At 44.1% G+C, this 15,618-nt stretch overlaps 2 non-coding genes across 2 annotated transcripts; both read left to right on the top strand.

The window, feature by feature from the left end:
* The first annotated feature begins 6,563 nt into the window (after nucleotides 1-6,563).
* trnal-cag (transfer RNA leucine (anticodon CAG)) lies at nucleotides 6,564-6,659 on the top strand. The gene has a single exon. It is a non-coding gene; the product is annotated as a tRNA-Leu (tRNA).
* A 7,543-nt stretch (nucleotides 6,660-14,202) lies between these two features.
* On the top strand, nucleotides 14,203-14,285 carry trnal-cag (transfer RNA leucine (anticodon CAG)). The gene has a single exon. It is a non-coding gene; the product is annotated as a tRNA-Leu (tRNA).
* The last annotated feature ends 1,333 nt before the right edge of the window (nucleotides 14,286-15,618 follow it).

Genomic DNA, 15,618 nt, shown 5'->3' with positions numbered 1-15,618 from the left:
AAGGGAAGCACAGGAGTGCCTACACAAGTACTTTGAGTCAGTGGACTGGACTGTATTCAGGGATTCATCTTCAAATCTGGATGAGTATGTAGCAGTTCCTACTGACTTCATTAAAACGCATGCGGATGAGTATGTGCCTACAAACTCATACTGTACATTCCTGAACCAAAAGCCCTGGATGAACCAGGAGGTATGTCATCTGCGGAAAGCTAGATCTGTGGCATTCAGGTCTGGTGACCCAGGTCTGTACCAAAAAACCAGGTATGATTTGCAGAGGGCTATTTCAAGAGACAATTTCAAACAAGATTGGCAGCGACATTGGATGTACAACAACTCTGGCAGGGTTTGCAAGACATTACTTCCTACAAAGTGAATCCCAATAGCATGAATGGCAGCGATGCTTCACTACCAGATGAACTTAACACCTTCTCTGCCCACTTTGAACGGGAGAACACAACTACAGCTGTGAAGATCCCTGCTGCACCTGATGGCCCTGTCATCTCCGTCTCAAGGCCAATGTTAGGTTGTCTTTAAAGAGGGTGAACCCTCGCAAGGTGGAAGGTCCTGATGGAGTACCTGGTAAAGCTCTGAAAACCTGTGCCAACCAACTGGCGGGAGTATTCAAGGACATTTTCAACCTCTCACTGCCACTTGCTTCAAGAAATCAACAATTATACCAATGCCTAAGAAGAATGAAGTGAGCTGCTTTAATGACTTAATGACACACATCTACAGTGATAAAATGCTTTGAGAGATTCATCATGACTAGACTGAACTCCTGCCTCAGCAAAGACCTGGACCCATTGCAATTTGCCTATCACCACAATAGATCAACAGCAGATGCAATCTCAATGGCTCTTCACACAGTTTTAGAGCACTGGACAACACAAACACCTATGTCAGGATGCTGTTCAGGATTTAATACCATCATTCCCACAATCCTGACTGAGAAGTTACAGAACCTGGGCCTCTGTACCTCCCTCTGCAACTGGATCCTTGGCTTCCTAACTGGAAGACCACAATCTGTGTGGATTGGTAATAATGTCTCAGTGCTGACGATCAACACTGGTGCACCTCAGGGTGTTTGATTAGCCCACTGCTCTACTCCCTCTATACCAATGACTGTGTGGCTAGGCACAGCTCAAACACCATCTATAAATTTGCTGATGATACAAGCATTGTTGGTAGAATCTCAGGTGGTGACGAGAGGGTGTACAGAAGCGAGATATGCCAACTAGTGGAATGGAATTGCAGCAACAACTTCTGACTCAATGTCAGAGCTGAATGTGGACTTCAGGATGGGTAAGACAAAGGAACACATGCCAATTCTCATAGAGGGATCAGAAGTGGAGAGAGTGAGCAGCTTCAAGTTTTTGGGTGTTAAGCTCTCTGAGGACCCTAACCTGGTCCCAACATGTTGATGCAGTTATAAAGAAGGCAAGACAGTGACTATACTTCATTAGGAGTTTGAAGGGATTTGATATGTCAACAAATACACTCAAAACATCTATAGATGTACTGTGGAGAACATTCTGACAGGCTGCATCACTGTCTAGTGTTGGCAGGGGGGAATGGGTGGTGGGGTACTGCACCAAAAGAAGCTGCAGAGGGTTGAAAATTTAGTCAGTTCCATCTTGGGTACTAACCTACAAAGTACCCAGGACACCTTCAAGAGCAATGTCTTAGAAAGGCAACATCCATTATTAAGGATCTCCAGCACCTTTCAGAAGGCCTTTGACAAGGTGCCACACAAGAGGCTCCTACCAAGTTAAGAGCCCATAATATTACAGGAAAGTTACTAACATGGTTAGAGCATTGGCTGATTGGAAGAAGACAGTGAGTGGGAATAAAAGGATCTTTGTCTGGTTGGCTGCCAGTGACTAGTGGTGTTCTGCAGGGGTCAGTTTTAGGACCACTTCTTTTATGATGTATATCAATGATTTACATGGTGAAATAGATGGCTTTGTTGCAAAGTTTGCAGATGATATGAAGATTGGTAGAGAGGCAGGTAGTGCTGAGGAAACAGGTAGGATGCAGAAGGGCTTGGACAGATTAGGAGAATGGGCAAGAAAGTGGCAAATGAAATATAATGTTGGAACATGCATGGTCATGTACTTTGGTAGGAGAAATAAATGTGCAGGTTATTTTCTAAAAGTTAGACTGCACAACCACAAATTTCTTCCTCTTCTCTCAAATTAAAGTTCTTTGACTGAGCAGAAGATTCAGAGAAAGGGTCCTTCACCCAGTCATACATGTGTTTAAAGGGAGGAAAGATACTGCTCAATTTTGTTCTGCAGTTCTTCCGGATGGCTTTCAATAAGACTTGAGACTTTCTGATCCTTCCTCACTCACACGCCCAAGCATCAGTGGAAACATTTCAAGAGTTCCTTTTGCTGCAAGATTCAGTTTCCTTTTAAATCCAAGAATCTTGTCACTTGAAGTAAAAACATTTTCTAAAAGGGCCTTGCAGAGATTTGTTCAACTGGTTCAAGTGATGAAAAATGTCTGCTTAGTAGGCTAGTTTCTGCAGCAATTCCTCATCTTCAAAGCACTCAGCAAAATCTGGCCCACCATTTTCTTCTTCAATTCACTTTTCAGCTCAAACACTCTGTTAAGAACATTTCCTCTACAAAGCTACCCTTTCTTGTGACCTGACAGCAATCTGTTTTTCCCCAATCCCCCTGCATATTGAAGTCACTCATTTAATAGGCATCTGTTAGTCTCATGAGACCATGCGTTTGCGCCTTGGAAGGTTTCCAGGGCGCAGGCCTGGGCAAGAAGACCAGCAGTTGTCCATGCTGCAAGTCTCCCCTCTCCACGCCACCAATGTTGTCCAGGGAAGGGCACTAGGGCCGATACAGCTTGGCACTGGTTTTGTCGCAGAGCAATGTGTGGTTAAGTGCCTTGCTCAAGGATACAACACACTGTCTTAGCTGAGGCTTGAACTAGTGACCTTCAGATCACTAGACCGACGCCTTAATCACTTGGCCACGCGGCATCATGAAGTTACTCATTACAACTGTGACATTACCCTTATTACTTACCCTTTCCAGGTCCCTTTGCAATCTCAGACCCACATCCTGGCTCCTATTTGGAGGTGTGTGTGTATATATATATATATATATATATATATATATATATATATACACACATGAATTCCATAATAGTTTTTTACCCTTGCAATTTCTTAACTCTACCCACAAATATTCGACATTCTTTGACCCAATGTCAACTCTTTCTAAAAACGTAATTCCATCTCTTACCAATACAGCCACACCACCGCCTGTGCCTTCTTGCTATCCTTTCAATTCCAAGTATGTCCTTTGATGTTTAGCTCCGAACAATGACCTTCTTTAATCCAGGACCACGAGTTCATCCATCTTATTCCGAATGCTACCTGAATTTAAATACAGGACCTTCAGGCCTGCATCCTTCGTTCTTAGGAATTTTGCCCTTGTGGTGAAACTTAACTCTTTGTTCTATCTGCAGTTGTACCCAATCATTGGCTTGTTCTTCCATATATTCATATTACATATTACATCATCTACTTGTAAATCTGCTGGCTCATCCTCAGCTCTATCATACTGGTTCCCATCCCCCTGCCACATTCGATTGAACCATTCCAAACAACTGCAGCAAACCTGTCCCCTCGGATTCAGGTGCAAACCATCCTTTTTGTACAGGTTACACCTGCTCCAGAAGAAATCCCAGTTATCAAGAAACCTGCTACCTGCTCCAATTCTTCAGTCACATATTTATCGTAATTCTATTCCTGTCCCCACTGTCGTGTGGCACAGGCAGCATTTCTGACATTACTACCTTTGAGGTCCTGCTTCTCAGCTTCAGCTTCCTTCCTAACTCCCTGTATTTTGTTTTCAAGACCTGTTCCCTTAATCTTGGCCTTTGTTTCAGGCAATTCTTTGCAACATAAAACGTTTTCTTGAATTTCACCATCATTTGCAAATCTTACAAATGCAACAGCATGACATTTATTGGTGAAGTCTGTTGACTCATCAACCTGGATAGAGAAACTGTTGTTTTTCAGTTTCTCAAAACCTCTTCAGCATCATACGACGTCATCAATACGTCAACTTATCGTATTGCATGAAAGTGAAACCTTTTCAATTTCTCGTACTGCATCTTGTACTTGCATTTTATCCACTATACCTTTACATGCTGGCATTATTATGTTCTCACCAACTGTGTGACTTTTCCTTTTCTAGGTAGTAATTTCTGCCACTAACTAACTTGCTTCTTGAATTTTTTTTTACTGACTGTGACTATATTAACAAAAGCGTTGCTCTGTTTTGAGATTTCAATCGCCGTTTAAAATAATCAGGACTTTTATCTATCGTATGGCTGTGATTTGTAGTTAAGTGTACTACATTCACAATTTTGCTGGAGTCATTGCTGCATTTGTAAGTTTTTGTTTGCCACAGACTAGGCACAATGGAATAGGACAACTTGGCTAACCAGTCCATGTAAAACCCATCGATAAGTAGCTTTCATCGTAAAGACGGACATTTTGCGTGCGTTGTTGCACTAGTGCAGTGAAATGGCTCAAAGGACGGTAACTCTTCATTATTAAGGTTATCAGAATTGTCCGTAGCCCTAGGCCCAGAATCCCCCTCTTCCATCTCACACTTCCTCTTCAAAAATCGCCACATTAGACCGTCCTGAGAATGAAAATTTCCCTCCAATTTTCTACTGCTCCGATAGTTTGTTCGCTTCTATAAATCATTCGGCGACGTGTGAGGGGGAGTTAGGGAAGGTAACTCTGGAAGGAGAGGCTTGCGTCACAGCTCTCGTTGGACGAGTCCAAATGTTCGGAAAACACACTTCACACTTTCTATCAGCCTGCCGTCCTCCTCTCCGTTGAATACAGCGTTCACCAATTATCAACGGCCATTCTCTAGTTAAAAACTGAGAATGGACACATCCACGGTCTTACACAGTCTTACTTTGCATTGCCATACCGGGCTGAGAGACTAACGACATTGCTAACGGGGCTGCTCGGTCACTACCCTCCACTGCGTGTGCTAGCGTTGCGTGTCCCTAGGGTTCCGAGGAACCCCGATTGAGAAACTCTGCACTGCTAAATCAAAGGCTGTGGGTTGTAACTCCAACCATTGTTCCGCCTATTTTGTTTTACATCTGCGTGAATCACGCATTGCTCCGTGCAGGAAATTTTTATTCCGATCGAAAACTGCGCGGCACTTTAAATGTTTATTTTTTAATACGTATAATACGAAAAGTTGGAATGAAAATCGAAAAATCAACATACTTTTGATCTATTTATTAATTGAAGTGTATAATTAAGCAACAAAGAAAATTATTCACGTTTCGTAAACTTTTTCTGGCTGCATTGAATTCCAGTCGCGCGGCAACAAAGGGAACGTGCCTGGGGGCATTTCAGTTATTGCTGCAGTTTAAACAGAGCAGTAACTCCAGCCAAAAGCGGGAGCACCCTTGCTCTATTTATAGACTTAAAAACTGTTTTCCTAGTCCTTTACCTATGACATCATGTGACCTTTCGGCCTAGTCACTGTATAGGAAAAAAGATAGAGAAAATGTATTGCAGTAAAACAGGGAAGTTGATTAACATAGATGGACGACCTTTAACTCAAGCTGTCTTCCTTTGGAAACTCACAGAGGGTCGGGGTCGCATTCACATGTGCTATCACGAGAGGCCTGATAAACTTGGGTTGCTGTCTCTGGAGAGCCAGAGGCCGATAAAGCTTTATAAGATTATGAGAGGCATAGATAGAGTGGACAGAGAGTATCCGTTTCGCAGGGCTGAAATATCCAGAGGGCATGTATTGAAGGCGAGAGGGTAAGTTCAAAGGGTGGGGGATGAAAGGAGTAAGTTTTTTACTCTGAGTGTGGTGGATGCCTGGAATGCCATATCTGGTACGGTGATAAAAGCAAATACATTATAGACTTTTAAGTGATGGAGAGATATGGAAATTGCTTAGGTAAGAGGGATTACTGTTTGGGTGTTTTTGATTTGCCTTTGAGCTGGTACGGCACAACATTGTAGGCCAAATGGCATTTCCTGTGTTTCTTGTGTTCTATGTTCTATATACTAATTTCAGGAGCGGTTTCTGCAATGCTGGAGGAACTTTAGCGGTTTGATGGTGACAGCAACGGCCAGGCTCAGTGCGACCTGTGATGAGAGGGTGTTGTTCACTTGTTCATTGCCAGAACCTGCTCTGAACCTGTGAGAAAGATCGTCCACATGAATCAATTTCAGTGATAACCTACCTGATTATAACACTGGGCATCAGGACATCTTTTGTTAAATGAAGCAAAACCGCACCACACCACGACGTTCACTTCATCACGCATTCGTTGTCCAGGGTGCCAAATTTAACTAACCCATCCGTTTTCACCTGCCCGTTTTTTTTCTCTACCTGTCTTTTTTTTATGGAAAGAAACGCGTAATTCGAAATGATTCAAGATGAAATGCAAAATATTGTTTCCTACAATTCCATCGCTGGAATATACCCTGTACCCTTCATTGACTCCAGTAGTGAAATTGACGGGAGCATTTCCCTGTCGTTGTCAGGATGGCCGAGCGGTCCAAGGCGCTGCGTTCAGGTCGCAGTCTCCACTGGAGGCGTGGGGTGGAGGCGTGGGTTCGAATCCCACTCCTGACAGTTCGGTATTTTTTAAATCATGGTGTCCTCTTTCATAAATTCCCTGTTTTGCTTCGCTGCATTTTTGCAGCTGACACTAAACCACTTTGTCATTTCACTGATCACGTGCCATCCATTGTATTCGTCCTATTATCCTTCACGATCTTTTGCCGGACTCTGTCGACGGCCTACAAATCATAGTTCAACATTCCACCACTCTTCGTCTTGTTTCCATCCCAAGCTTTCCCCCACATATATAAAGAAACAATCAGGACGACGTTGAATGCTTTGGCAGCTTGGGGTGGGGTGGGGGAGGGATGTAGGAGGAGTTGGCAAATTGGCAGTTGGGAACTCTGAATATTTCTGAGAGTTACGATGTAGTGAACTCAGAAAAAAATATCCGACAGTGAAGGAGTAAAAGATTTAGAAGGTTACGTGATGGAAAGTTTGCCGGTTTAGCGAAAGGACAATGAGCGGAATGCGAGACCGAAATGAACTAATTGGTCCCAGTATTCATTCATTCTGTCTGCCAATTATTAACTGTTGTTGATCCAACAAGTGATTAGTCACACTCTGAAAACTATTCCAATCATCCACCCCTCACCCCGCTAGCCGCCCATTCCGAGAATTGCAAAGATTCATCATGAAGAAAATTTTGGATACCTCAGTTCCAAATGACCAAAACTATACTTAAGAGTTGTGCCCTCTTGTTAGAAACTTATCGATACGTAATACAATCTACCTTCCATTATTTTTCTCTTTGATTGTATAAGTTCGCTGCTTATTCGTGTACACCAAGAGGTACATTTAGCAAAGAAATTGACAATGGACTTCTAACAATTAAATTTGCCTGCTTAATTGTGCAATAGTAATGTTTGATTATAACATGCGCGGTTGTGTTCTCGTTGGCCTTGTGGTATGATTCACGCGTCTGGTGCTCATGTGTATGGCGCAGGAAAGATATCAGATTGAAATTCCGGCAAGTCCCCAAGCGAGATGTTTCAGAACACGGAGGCAAAATTTACAAATCGGCCTGTTTCCACTCAGGTGTTCCGTGCAAAATCTTCGCAGAAACAGAAAAATGTTCATCTGTTTCGGCAACGTCAGGGTGAGAACGTTCGCCCCACTTTTATAATGTCCGCAGCTCCATTCTAGACCCAAAATAATTTTGACTATCGCTCAGGCGTTTCCCTGCCGGTCACAGTCAGTTTGATCGTAAATACAAAATACCCTGCAGATGCTGGAGTCAAAGCAACACTCACAACGCGCTGGAGGAACTCAGCAGTTTGGGCAGCATCCGTGGAAACGATGAGTCGACGTTTCGGGCCGGAACCCTTCGACAGGACTGAAGAGGGAAGGGGCAGAGGCCACATAAAGAAGGTGGGGGGAGGGTGGGAAGGAGAAGGTTGGTAGGTTCCAGGTGAAAAACCAGTAAAGGGAAAGATAAAGGGGTGGGGGAGGGGAAGCAGGGAGGTGATAGGCAGGAAAGGTGAAGAAGGAATAGGGGAAAACACAATGGGTATTAGAAGGAGGGAGGTGATAGGCAGCTGGGGGAGGGGCAGAGTGACATAGGGATAAAGGAAGGGAGGGGGAGGGAATTACCGGAAGCTGGAGAATCTATGTTCATATCAAGGGGCTGGAGACAACCTAGACGGTATATGAGGTGTTGCTCCTCCAACCTGAGTTTAGCCTCATTATGATAGTAGAGGAGGCCATGTATGGAAATAACTGGATGGGAATGGGAAACACAGTTGAAGTGGGTGGCTACTGGGAGATCCTGTCTGTTGTGGCGGACGGAGCGGAGGTGCTCGACCAAGCGGTCCCCCAATCTGCGTCGGGTTTCACCGATGTAGAAGAGGCCGCACCGCGAGCACGGGATGCAATAGATGACCCCAATAGAGTCACAAGTGAAGTGTTGCCTCACCTGGAAGGACCGTTTGGGGCCCTGCATTGTGGCAAGAGAGGAGGTGTAGGGACAGATGTAGCACTTACGCTTACAGGGATAAGTGCCGGGTGGGAGATCCGTGGGGAGGGACGTGTGGATCACGGAGTCGCGGTGGGACCGATCCCTGCGGAAAGCGGAGAGGGGTGGAGAGGGAAAGATGTGCTTAGTGGTGGGGTCCTGTTGAAGGTGGCGGAAGTTGCGGAGGATAATGTGCTGGATCCGGAGGCTGGTGGGGCGGTAGGTGAGGACAAGGGGATCTCTGTCCCTGTTGTGGTGGCGGGAGGATGGGGTGAGGGCCGAAGTGCGGGAAATGGAGGGATGCGGGTGAGGGCATCATTGATGACGGCAGAAGGAAAACCAGGATCCTTAAGGAAAGAGGACATTTGAGATGTCCTGGAACGGAAAACCTCATCCTGGGAGCAGATGCGGCGGAGACGGAGGAACTGAGAATAGGGAATGGCGACTCATCGTTTCCACGGATGCTGCCCGACCTGCTGAGTTCCTCCAGCGTGTTGTGACAGTCAGTTTGATAACAGCTGCCTGACAATTTGACTGTAAATAAACAAAGAATAGATTTGACTTTGAAAACACACAATTAAACACATTCCGATTGGTGAACAAACAGTGGATAGAATTTCAGCAGCGAGAACTTGGGAAAAAAAACACCTGTCATGTTTTCATTCTGTATGAATCTATCGCAGTATCTCCTTCCAGCTCTTGAACTATTCATCTCCCTCCACGTAATTTTTTCCCCCGTCAGATTTTAGGTTGACGTCATTTTTGCTCATTTCTTTCTGTTTGTGTATCTCATTCTTTTTTTCAGATAGAAACACCTGCCTTTTGGTCTGTCACGCAGTCAAATCAATGCTCAGGGCTATGCATGGATGTTAGACCGTGAGTTGCATTTCAAATCCCTCGATTCTCCCGGCATTAGGGTCTGGGGAAATGTTGCAGTGGCCTCAGTCTTTCATTTTTGCAGGGAACGAGTTTTTTTTTTGTGGTTTGCCGCAGCGCACAATCATCTGTCATTTCACGCTGCCCATTGGGATGATTAGATCTGTTGCCGCGGTCTAGGGGAAGCTGCAGACGGTGCCAATTGAAGATTAAACGCTGAGCACACAATAGGTCACTGGTCAGACACATCGTGGATTCCCTCATTTCTTAAAATCAAGTGCCTGAATGGGACACAAACAAAATTTATTCAATTAATGCAGTTGTTGTAACTTCCTTACCAAGAGACTTCATAGTGTGGAATATTCCATCATGAAAATTAGTCCTTAGTCCTAACTCAGCAAAGTAGCTTAGCGTACCTGCCTAAGCGGGTCTTACTAGCCTCTGTCCCTCTTAACCAATGCCATCCGTGCAATTCATTCAAAGACTAATTTCCTAACCTATTAACAAGCAAAAAATGTAAAATGTAGAGTTTCATGATTGAATGAAACATCGTGGCATTTTCAAATAAATTGTCCAGTATATATTTAATAAAGACCGAATTCTTTGTTGTTTATTAAGGTATTTAACATACACATCCTGAGGCATGCTCATATCCACGTTATCCTGGGATAACATCATACAGTGACATTATATACGCACGTTTTTCTCCGCAGCACTGGCCATCCATTGTTCTGAGTAATAATTTTTCCACTTCCTGAAAACTGCGCGGCACTTGATTATTTTAATATACATTATATCAGAAACATAGAAACCATAGAAACATAGGAACATAGAAAATCTACAGCACATTACAGGCCCTTCGGCCCACACTGTTGTGCCGACCATGTAACACACTCTAGAAGCTGCCTAGAATCTCCCTACCGCATGACCCTCTATTTTTCTTAGCTCCATGTACCAATCTAAGAATCTCTTAAAAGATCCTGTTGTATCCGCCTGTATCACTGTCGCTGGCAGAGCATTCCACGCACCTACCACTCTCTGTGTGAAAAACTTACATCTGTCATCCCCCCTGTGTCTACTTCCAGCCGCCTTAAAAGTATGCCCCTTCCTGTTAGCCATCTCAGTCCTGAGAAAAAGCCTCTAGCTATTCACACGATCAATGCCTCTCATAATCTTATATATGTCTATCAGGTCACCTCGCATCCTCCATCGCTCCAAGGAGAAAAGGCCACGTTCAATCAACCTGTTCTTCTAAGGCATTCCCTCCAATCTGAGCAACATCCTTGTAAATCTCCGCTGCACTCTCCCTATAGTATCCACATCCTTCCTGTAGTGAGGTGACCAGAACTGAACTCAATACTCCAAGTGGGATCTAACTAAGGTTTTATATAGCTGTAACATTACCTCACGGCTCTTGAACTCAATCCTACAGTTGATGAAGGCCATCACATCATACGCCTGTGGCGACCCACTTTCTGGCACACACGAACCGGCTTACGAAGCAGCGCGCGCAGGCAGAGGGCCGGCCCCAAAAGGGCGCCAGGCCGTCTTCACCAGCAGGGGGAAAATCCTGCGCGGGGAAAGGGTCTGGGAATATGCATTCCCCACGGCAGTCCCGCCCCAGGGAGACTTTAAAGCGGGCCGCCAAGTTTGAATAAATCTCTTTATCGCAACTCCAACTCACCGACTCCGTGTGGTTATTCTAGCGCTGTGTGTAGCACACCGCTACACGCCTTTTTTTAGTAATTTATTTTTTATTAAAGTTCATCACCAAACAAACATTTCCATAAGATGTATTTCAGATATTGTACATATATACTACCATAAATCTCCACATAATATTTATCTGAGGTATACACCCATAGAAAGAAAGAACAAGCAATAAAAGAAAACTATGTACAAGTAGGGAGTGATCTTTTTGTTTACAACATATTCATTGATTTGTGAGAATAAAATCAGGCCTATGAGGTGTTATGTAGTTGAACCATTTTCCCCCAGTATGAATCAAATTGTTCCAACTTATGATTAACAGATGCTGTTATCGTCTCCGTTTTGTAAATGTCCATTGTAATTTCCACCCTTGCGTTTAAAGTTGGGCTCTCCTGTGATAACCATTTACCATACGCTTTCTTAACAACACTGTCAACCTGTGTAGCAGCTTTGAGTGTCCTATCGGCAATCCAAAATCTCGCTGATTCTCCACACTGCCAAGTATTGCCGTTAATATTATATTCTGTCTTTAAATTTGACCTACTGAAATGAACCACTTCACACTTATCTGAGTTGAACTCCATCTGCCACTTAGCCCAATTCTACATCCCATTGGTGTACTACTGTAACCTCCGACAACCTATCCACAACACCCTTAACTTTTGTGTCATCAACAAACTTACTAAGCCACCCTTTTAGTTCCTCATCCAGGTCATTTATAAAAATCACAAAGAGGAGGCGTCCCAGAACAGATCCCTGCAGACCATCACTAGTCACCAACCTCCATGCAGAATACGAACCATCTACAGTATACGAACCTTTGCCTTCTGCGGTCAAGCCAATTCTGGATCCACAAAACAAGGTCTTCTTGGATCCCATTGCCTCATTACTTTCTGAATCAGCTTCACATGGGGAGTCTTATCAAATGCCTTACTGAAATCCATCATCCACTGCTCTATCTTCATTAATGTGTTCTGTAACATCCTCAAAGAATTCAATCAGATTCGTAAGGCATGACCTGCCCTTGACAAAGCCATGCTGACTATCCCTAATCAAATTATGTCTCTCCAAATTCTCATAAATCCTATCTCACAGGATCTTCTCTAACAATTTGTCCACCACTGAAGTAAGATTTACTGGTCTATAATTTCCTGAGTTATCTCTACTCCCTTTCTTGAACAAGAGAATAACGTTTGCAACCTTCCAATCCTCTGGTACTTTCCCCGTCCCTATTGATTATTAGATTATTAGATTATTAGATTATGAGGACACTCAGTCCTCGTTTATTGTCATTTTGAAATGCATGCATTAAGAAATGATACAATGTTCCTCCAGTATGATACCACAGAAACACAGGACAGACCAAGACTAAAACTGACAAAAACCACATAATTATAACATATAGTTACAACAGTGCAAAGCATGCAATGATAAACATACATGTACACAGAATTCAGATAACAGGATCAATCAAGCTCTATCGTTGTCTAGTGGCAAATGACCAGTTTCAAAGTGACGCAAAGTTCAGTTCAATTTAGTTCAGTTCAGTTCGCAGTAATCGCTGCCGTGGCGATGGACAGTGGGGGGAAGGAGAGAGAGAGCAAAACGAATGAATATTCAAGGTTCCAGACAGACCTTCGCAGTCAGCTTTCGGGCGAGTCCTTTGTGATGTCATCTGAGGTCACCGACCGTGACCCCTCCGTTTCCAGATACGATCGTTTCCCTGCGCTGAACCTGGCACCCAGGCAAGGGTGGACACACACCAGGTTCCCGCCGATCGTGCCTTTCCACCCTGTGCGTTTATGGCCCGGTACTTCCCACCGACTTGTCAGAGACGCACCGCCTCCAGGGTCTTGTTACCTCGGGTGTCGTGTGTCACCTGCCTTAGCGAACCTGTCCTTTTTTATCCCCCTGCTGGGGTATCGCCTGTCCATCACTTCAAACAGTTCAGGGTTCAAGGGGGGGGGGCGCTCTAGACAGCTCTCTCCTTCTGTTATTCTCTCTCCCGTCCCTTCATTACACGTCTCCAAATGCTGCTCCATTGTTTCCCTTATCTCTCTGTCTCCTGAAGACGGGTGGCAGACCAACTGCTGATCACACAGGACAGCTAACATCTTAATCTATGTGTATTCTTGTCACAGAGGATAAAATGAAATACCGTACAACAAAGAAAATCATTCACGTTACGTAAACTTTTTTCTCTGGGCGTTGAATTCCAGCCGCGCGGTAATGTGCGCAGGCGCCTTTTAGTTATTGAGCGGCAGTGCAGCCGCGCAGCTCAGACGGAACAGCCTTGCCCCATTTATCGACATCAAAGCTCTTGACCTATATCCATGATATCCGGTGGTAGCTTGTTATATCTTGTGACTTTTCGGTCTTGGCACGACATAGGTAAGATAATGGATAACATGTATTGCAGTAAATCAGGAGACTCAACAGTGGAAATTAGTAAACGTTGGGAGAGGACCTTTAGCTCAAGTTCTCCTTCCTCCAGAAACTTAAAGGTAATCTGTGCGTGATTCATATTTTCTGTAATTTCTGGTCCCATTACTCCGATTCTGGAGGTAATTTTGCACTCTGACGATGACGACAACAGCCGGAATCAATTCGATCTGTGAGGACAATGTTTTGTTGACTTGTTGATTGCCAGCATCCGCTCCGAACCTGTGAGCAATATGATCGGCGTGAGCTAATTGAAATTGTGATAACGTATCTGTTTATAAAACTAGGTTTCGGGACATCTTTTGTTAAGTGCAGCAGCACAGTACAGCACCATGAATAGGACATTTACCCGGTTACGCAATCGGGATATTAAATTAAAGTAATCCAATCTGCTCTCAGCTGGCCCGTTCTATTCTCTACTTGTCGGTCTTTCATTGAATTAAACGCGTAATTCTAAATTATATCAGCAAGATGAAATGGAAAATTTTGTTTTCTCTGATCCCAGCGACAGAGTGTACCTTGTTATCTGCATTGGGTCTGGTAGTGGAGTTTACCGGGTCTTCCCATGTGGTTGTCAGGATGGCCGAGCGGTCCAAGGCGCTGCGTTCAGGTCGCAGTCTCTAATGGAGGCGTGGGTTCGAATCCCACTCCTGACAGTTCAGTGTTTTAAATTATTATGTCCATTTTCCTATGTTTCTTTGATTTCTTCGATTGACCGTCAGTTTTGCTTCGTTGTATTTTTGCATCTGAAATTGAACAACCCTGTTAGGGAGAGTCAACATGGCTTTGTGCGTGGCAGGTCATGTTTGACCAATCTATTGGAGTTTTTGGAGGATGTTACCAGGAAAGTGGATGAAGGGAAGGCAGTGGATATTGTCTACATGGACTTCAGTAAGGCCTTTGACAAGATCCCGCATGGGAGGTTAGTTAGGAAAATTCAGTCGCTAGGTATACATGGAGAGGTGGTAAATTGGATCAGACATTGGCTCAGTGGAAGAAATCAAAGAGTGGTAGTACAGAATTGCTTCTCCGAGTTGAGGCCTGTGACTAGTGGTGTGCCACAGGGATCAGTGTTGGGTCCATTGTTATTTGTCATCTATATCAATGATCTGGATGATAATGTGGTAAATTGGATCAGCAAATTTGCTGATGATACAAAGATTGGAGGTGTAGTAGACGGCGAGGAAGGTTTTCAGAGCCTGCAGAGGGACTTGGACCAGCTGGAAAAATGGGCTGAAAAATGGCAGATGGAGTTTAATACAGACAAGTGTGAGGTATTGCACGTTGGAAGGACAAACCAAGGTAGAACATACAGGGTTAACGGTAAGGCACTGAGGAGTGCAGTGGAACAGAGGGATCTGGGAATACAGATACAAAATTCCCTAAAAGTGGCGTCACAGGTAGATAGGGTCATAAAGAGAGCTTTTGGTACATTGGCCTTTATTAATTGAAGTATCGAGTATAAGAGCTGGAATGTTATGATGAGGTTGTATAAGGCATTGGTGAGGCCGAATCTGGAGTATTGTATTCAGTTTTGGTCACCAAATTACAGGAAGGATATAAATAAGGTTGAAAGAGTGCATAGAAGATTTACAAGGATGTTGCCAGGACTTGAGAAACTCAGTTACAGAGAAATGTTGAATAGGTTAGGACTTTATTTCCTGGAGCATAGAAGAATGAGGGGAGATTTGATAGTGGTATATAAAATTATGATGGGTATAGATAGAGTGAATGCAAACAGGCTTTTTCCACTGAGGCAAGGGGAGAAAAAAACCAGAGGACATGGGTTAAGGGTGAGGGGGGAAAAGTTTAAAGGGAACATTGGAGGGGAGGGCTTCTTCACACTGAGAGTGGTGGGAGTATGGAATGAGCTGCCAGACGAGGTGGTAAATGCGGGTTCTTTTTTTAACATTTAAGAATAAATTGGACAGATACATGGATGGGAGGTGTATGGAGGGATATGGTCCGTGTGCAGGTCAGTGGGACTAG

The sequence above is a fragment of the Mobula birostris genome, chromosome 11, assembly GCF_030028105.1.
Source record: "Mobula birostris isolate sMobBir1 chromosome 11, sMobBir1.hap1, whole genome shotgun sequence".
Lineage (NCBI taxonomy): Eukaryota > Metazoa > Chordata > Chondrichthyes > Myliobatiformes > Myliobatidae > Mobula > Mobula birostris.
This window is presented reverse-complemented; position numbering and strand designations above follow the sequence as displayed.